Raw genomic sequence first — 7167 nt, forward strand, 5'->3', positions numbered from 1 at the left:
TTTCGGGTCGAAATTTTGAGTTTCAATATCTTATCTCTGGAAGGGTCTAGAGCCTCCATTTTTGCACTCAGGTTTAAGTCTCATGGCCCTCTATTAGAATCCAGAGTTTTGAGAAGATTGGAGAAACTTTATTTTTCGCCCGAAAAAAAAAAACGAAAGGCGTACCACTGTCGGTTTTTTTTTCGGGTTGAAATTTTGAGTTTCGATATCTCAGCTCTGGAAGGGTCTAGAGCCTCCATTTTTGCAATCAGGTTTAAGTCTCATGGCCCTCTATTAGAATCCAGAGTTTTGAGAAGATTGGAGAAACTTAATTTTTCGCCCGAAAAAAAAAAATGAAAGGGGTACCACTGTCGTTTTTTTTTTCGGGTCGAAATTTTGAGTTTCGATATCTCAGCTCTGGAAGGGTCTAGAGCCTACATTTTTGCACTCAGGTTTAAGTCTCATGGCCCTCTATCATAATATAGAGTTTTGAGAAGATTGGAGAAACTTGATTTTTCGCCCGAAAACTGAAAAAAACGTAAGGGGTAACACTGTCGTTTTTTTTTCGGGTCGAAATTTTGAGTTTCGATATCTCAGCTCTGGAAGGGTCTAGAGCCTCCATTTTTGCGCTCAGGTCAAAGTTTTGCAGCCCTCTATCATAATCCAGAGTTTTGAGAAGATTGGAGAAACTTGATTTTTCGCCCGAAAACTGAAAAAAAAAAAACGTAAGTGGTAACACTGTCGTTTTTTTTTCGGGTCGAAATTTTGAGTTTCGATATCTCAGCTCTGGAAGGGTCTAGAGCCTCCATTTTTGCGCTCAGGTCAAAGTCTTGCGGCCCTCTATCATAATCCAGAGTTTTGAGAAGATTGGAGAAACTTGATTTTTCGCCCGAAAAAAAAAACGAAAGGGGTACCACTGTGGTTTTTTTTTTTCGGGTCGAAATTTTGAGTTTCAATATCTTATCTCTGGAAGGGTCTAGAGCCTCCATTTTTGCACTCAGGTTTAAGTCTCATGGCCCTCTATTAGAATCCAGAGTTTTGAGAAGATTGGAGAAACTTTATTTTTCGCCCGAAAAAAAAAACGAAAGGGGTACCACTGTGGTTTTTTTTTTTCGGGTCGAAATTTTGAGTTTCAATATCTTATCTCTGGAAGGGTCTAGAGCCTCCATTTTTGCACTCAGGTTTAAGTCTCATGGCCCTCTATTAGAATCCAGAGTTTTGAGAAGATTGGAGAAACTTTATTTTTCGCCCGAAAAAAAAAAAACGAAAGGCGTACCACTGTCGGTTTTTTTTTCGGGTTGAAATTTTGAGTTTCGATATCTCAGCTCTGGAAGGGTCTAGAGCCTCCATTTTTGCAATCAGGTTTAAGTCTCATGGCCCTCTATTAGAATCCAGAGTTTTGAGAAGATTGGAGAAACTTAATTTTTCGCCCGAAAAAAAAAAATGAAAGGGGTACCACTGTCGTTTTTTTTTTCGGGTCGAAATTTTGAGTTTCGATATCTCAGCTCTGGAAGGGTCTAGAGCCTACATTTTTGCACTCAGGTTTAAGTCTCATGGCCCTCTATCATAATATAGAGTTTTGAGAAGATTGGAGAAACTTGATTTTTCGCCCGAAAACTGAAAAAAACGTAAGGGGTAACACTGTCGTTTTTTTTTCGGGTCGAAATTTTGAGTTTCGATATCTCAGCTCTGGAAGGGTCTAGAGCCTCCATTTTTGCGCTCAGGTCAAAGTTTTGCAGCCCTCTATCATAATCCAGAGTTTTGAGAAGATTGGAGAAACTTGATTTTTCGCCCGAAAACTGAAAAAAAAAAAACGTAAGTGGTAACACTGTCGTTTTTTTTTCGGGTCGAAATTTTGAGTTTCGATATCTCAGCTCTGGAAGGGTCTAGAGCCTCCATTTTTGCGCTCAGGTCAAAGTCTTGCGGCCCTCTATCATAATCCAGAGTTTTGAGAAGATTGGAGAAACTTGATTTTTCGCCCGAAAACTGAAAAAAACGTAAGGGGTAACACTGTCGTTTTTTTTTCGGGTCGAAATTTTGAGTTTCGATATCTCAGCTCTGGAAGGGTCTAGAGCCTCCATTTTTGCGCTCAGGTCAAAGTCTCGCGGCCCTCTATCATAATCCAGAGTTTTGAGAAGATTGGAGAAACTTGATTTTTCGCCCGAAAAACTGAAAAAAACGTAAGGGGTAACACTGTCGTTTTTTTTTCGGGTCGAAATTTAGAGTTTCGATATCTCAGCTCTGGAAGGGTCTAGAGCCTCAATTTTTGCGCTCAGGTCAAAGTCTCGCGGCCCTCTATCAGAATCCAGAGTTTTGAGAAGATTGGAGAAACTTGATTTTTCGCCCGAAAACTGAAAAAAACGTAAGGGGTAACACTGTCGTTTTTTTTTCGGGTCGAAATTTTGAGTTTCGATATCTCAGCTCTGGAAGGGTCTAGAGCCTCCATTTTTGCTCTCAGGTCAAAGTCTCGCGGCCCTCTATCATAATCCAGAGTTTTGAGAAGATTGGAGAAACTTGATTTTTCGCCCGAAAACTGAAAAAAACGTAAGGGGTAACACTGTCGTTTTTTTTTTTTCGGGTCGAAATTTTGAGTTTCGATATCTCAGCTCTGGAAGGGTCTAGAGCCTCCATTTTTGCGCTCAGGTCAAAGTCTCGCGGCCCTCTATCATAATCCAGAGTTTTGAGAAGATTGGAGAAACTTGATTTTTCGCCCGAAAACTGAAAAAAACGTAAGGGGTAACACTGTCGTTTTTTTTTCGGGTCGAAATTTTGAGTTTCGATATTTCAGCTTTGGAAGGGTCTAGAGCCTCAATTTTTGCGCTCAGGTCAAAGTCTCGCGGCCCTCTATCATAATCCAGAGTTTTGAGAAGATTGGAGAAACTTGATTTTTCGCCCGAAAACTGAAAAAAACGTAAGGGGTAACACTGTCTTTTTTTTTTCGGGTCGAAATTTTGAGTTTCGATATCTCAGCTCTGGAAGGGTCTAGAGCCTCCATTTTTGCGCTCAGGTGAAAGTCTCGCGGCCCTCTATCATAATCCAGAGTTTTGAGAAGATTGGAGAAACTTGATTTTTCGCCCGAAAACTGAAAAAAACGTAAGGGGTAACACTGTCGTTTTTTTTTCGGGTCGAAATTTTGAGTTTCGATATCTCAGCTCTGGAAGGGTCTAGAGCCTCCATTTTTGCGCTCAGGTCAAAGTCTCGCGGCCCTCTATCATAATCCAGAGTTTTGAGAAGATTGGAGAAACTTGATTTTTCGCCCAAAAACTTAAAAAAACGTAAGGGGTAACACTGTCGTTTTTTTTTTCGGGTCGAAATTTTGAGTTTCAATATCTCAGCTCTGGAAGGGTCTAGAGCCTCCATTTTTGCACTCAGGTTTAAGTCTCATGGCCCTCTATCAGAATCCAGAGTTTTAAGAAGATTGGAGAAAGTTTATTTTTCGCCCAAAAATAAAACGAAAGGGGTACCCAGAGTGCTCCCTCCCACAGGTGGAGAAATTTTTGAATTAACAAATAAGAAAAAAATTGACTTTTCCTCTATTATTATAGAACACATACAAACTACTTAGGCAAGGCGCTATTGCCTTACACATCTCTCTCCATGACGGTGAGAGACACATTTATACATTAGGCAGTAAATGAACCAAGAACATCTGATCTAACATTAACACACATAACTATCACAAAAACTTAAAGATCTTACTGCAATAACACAACTCTCAATAAAAAAATACCCATAAAATTACACATAACCTGCAGCAGTCTTGTCTGTCTTCTCATTAGCAACAGTATTTTTGTCTACTTATATTCTATACTTGAGTTTACATTTTTTTAAATGAATTTGACTAATAAAAAGTGTGGATTGGTGCTTTATCCTGCCTTTTTAAAATAGTTGAATGAATGATCGCGAGATGCGATCGTAGATCAGAACGCCCGCAGCATAGAGGAGAATGAGTCAACTCTGAAAATTAATTAAGCATTTTGGTCATGTTAAAGGGTGTATTGGATGGGCTTTTATTCCGGGTTTGGTTTTATTTGTTGGAAAAATAAATATAGAAATATAATTTGACACAAGAGGGCAGTAAAGCCCTATTTATGGTTGTGAGTTTAAACTAACCGTGACATCTACACGTTTTCCAAAGTGGACCAACGTGATTATTTCACGTCTTGTCGTGATACGGGTTGGGCACTGAAGTTACAGGAGTTTCTTCTCATTGCTAAGCAATGGAGCTAGGTCGAGTATTTAAAAGGTTATGGTTAACACGGTTAACGTGGTTTAACATCGATGTAATACGTTGTTTTTAGCGTACCTTTTGCTTAAACGAGGAGCTGGGGGGACGCCGGAAAAATAGACATTTTACTCATTAGCCTGCTTCATTAAAAACGTGACATTTAGACATTTTCTTCGGCGTGGATCCATGCAAATGAATCATTTTCACCTTGAAAATAATAAAAGTTTTGTTGTTTTTTTTTGTGTTTTTTTTTTTGTTTTTTGCATTTTAAATAATAGAACATTTCTCAGTGATCGTAAATAAAACAAAATTCCATTTTCTCGGTTTAATGAAAACCAATAGGTCGTTATGGCAGAGGCGAATAACGCAAACGACTAAATAAATAGTCTAGAAATAAATTGTCAAAATATCGACGTCATTCGAATCAATAAGGTTTGATGTTGTTTTAGAGCTATGAATTATCTTCAACTTGCATATTGGTCATTTAACTCCCCTGTGATGTCTCTTGGTGTATTTAGTATCAGTACTCTCAACTGAAACTTTTGTTATGTCTACTATACTATTATTATTATTTCACCAATTTCATGTTTTTATTTGGATTAAGGGTAAATATAAAAATATATTATTTTAGTGTTTATGTGTGACGTTACATCCTGTAAATCTTATTCTACTTGAAAAAGAATATGAGATATATTATTGTACATTTATATTTACTTTTTCCATAGGCAATCATAAATGCCCTGTCTGTCTCCTGGCTGGGATATCTCCTCACAGGAGGCTGAGCAGGTCTTCCTTTCTGGATTATCATTGCAGGTCAGAGTAGATTATTCATTATTTTTGCACAATGCCCCGTGCACCCTTTTGTTACTGATAATTCTGTTACAGTAACACAACTGTGACTGTTCTCTGATAACTATTTCAGTGAAGTGGAAGATTTTAACTGACAAATTGACAAACAATTGAGGAAAGAAAGGAGACCATTCAATTGTTGGCTGTTACTTTTACATTTACACATTTGGACTCTGGAATTAGATGTCAGTAACATGAATATTCAATTTGACTTTCTCTCTCTCTACAACTCCAACATTTCATAACTGTTTAGTGTTAAATCTGAAATATATATTTGAACATGTTAAACTCATTTGTATCTCTCTCTCTGTCTCTCTCTCTCTCAGAGTTGAAGCCATTCCTGCAGCAACTGGTGGAAAACGGGGGATCTTTTTGGTGCTTTTATAATTTATCTATTTATCTAACATAAATAATTTTGTTCTTTCGTATAATATAAATAAATACATATGTATATATAAATAAATTCATGCTTGAATCATTCTCGAGTTTTGCCTTCTGATATTCTGGCCATATCATTTAGTGACTGCATGTGCTGATTCCATCGTTATTTTATCTGATAATGAGCAAATTAGTTAAACTTGAGTAGGTTAATCAATATACAGCATAATTCAAGAAACTAGGGCTCACACCACTTTTCAGTTGAATAAGATTGATATACATTTTTAATTTGTTTTGTATAAATTTACATTTTTGTAAATGTCTCTGATGCATTTTGAATAAAAAAACACATTTTATAAAAATACTCCTGAGATTAAATGTCTTTCGAAATGTACGTACAAACTAGAACAATTGGGTCCTGTAACCGGGGTCCTAAAGCTGCAGCCTCCGATTTTGCAGGGATTTGCTCTGAACAACTGACATTGGTTATTTTAACAAAAAGTTATCACACTTGCATAAATGGGTCATTTTTTAACCATATGTGTAAACTTGATGTATTAACACAAAATATTACATTAAAAAAATCATTTGTGACCAAGATATTTTGAACTATGATGATATTTTGATATGTTAAACTCATAAAACCTGTACAGAAGAGGAAGCGAGAGATTAACTGTTTTTTTATGTATTATAATATTGTGCAAAAGTTCATTTATTTCGGTAATTCAACATAGCTATATGCCGTAATCATCAAATTTATAACACATAAAGGCATGAAATATCTCACTTTGCTTATAATGACTAATGAGTAGATTATATATTAGTATATGATTTAAGGTTTACATAAATTCCATTCTGCCATTTCAAAGTAATTTGCTATAACAGGCATTAACAGGTGAATTCTTAATTTGTAAAAATGCAATATTTCTATAACCACATAGAAAGAAATGTTTAAAAAAGTTTTTTTTAATTATTTTTTAGAAGGGATAACTATAAGTGCAGTTTGGATCCCATATAATTAAGAAAGAGATAAAAACTCATTTTAGTTTAAGTATAGATGCTCCCTTATATGTTTATTATAGCAAAACCATGATTATTGATTACCATTTGTAACAGAAATACAAGAGAAATACAAAAATATCGTTTTAAGGTACATTGTTTACTTGTCATTAACTTACAAAACCAGTGAGCAATGCAAACGTATTGTCTAATACAGCTGTTAAGGGAGTGCTTGTGATTTAGACGATTCCAAGCCTGCCAAAGCGTCACAATTTAACTGCACCAATAATCTGTAGTGCCACATCTCTACACAAATAACCTCATCTTTATTATAAATCTACTATGATAACAACCATAAACATATTCCGACAGGAAGCAGCGGCATTTTGAGCATGTGTACACGTCACGAATCACATCAAATTGAGTCACGTGCCGTCTTTGGACATGGGCGAGGCTTCCGACGTCACACATGGATGGGCGTGGCTTCTGACGTCACACGTGGATGGGCGTGGCTTCTGACGTCACACTTGGATGTGGGCCGGGTTGGATATCCACCGCAGGAAAAAAATAAAAATAAAAATAAAAATACCCACCGCAGGATGCAGCGAGCTAGTTGACGCGTGCCGGGCCATCTGAACACGGCTCAGACAGACTTTCCAGGAACCTCATCCTCCCGGGGGGGAATGGTCCATGCACGCTCAAACAGTCCAGAAGCTGTGGCGAATATTCGGCAG

General features: G+C 37.1%; 1 long non-coding RNA gene across 1 annotated transcript; it reads left to right on the top strand.

Annotated features, from left to right (window-relative positions):
* The first annotated feature begins 3433 nt into the window (after positions 1-3433).
* LOC148978335 (uncharacterized) lies at positions 3434-5536 on the top strand. Its single transcript, XR_016169287.1, has 2 exons — positions 3434-5241; positions 5383-5536. It is a non-coding gene; the product is annotated as an uncharacterized LOC148978335 (long non-coding RNA).
* The last annotated feature ends 1631 nt before the right edge of the window (positions 5537-7167 follow it).

The sequence above is a fragment of the Pimephales promelas genome, chromosome 7, assembly GCF_988280905.1.
Source record: "Pimephales promelas chromosome 7, fPimPro1.hap1.1, whole genome shotgun sequence".
NCBI lineage: Eukaryota > Metazoa > Chordata > Actinopteri > Cypriniformes > Leuciscidae > Pimephales > Pimephales promelas.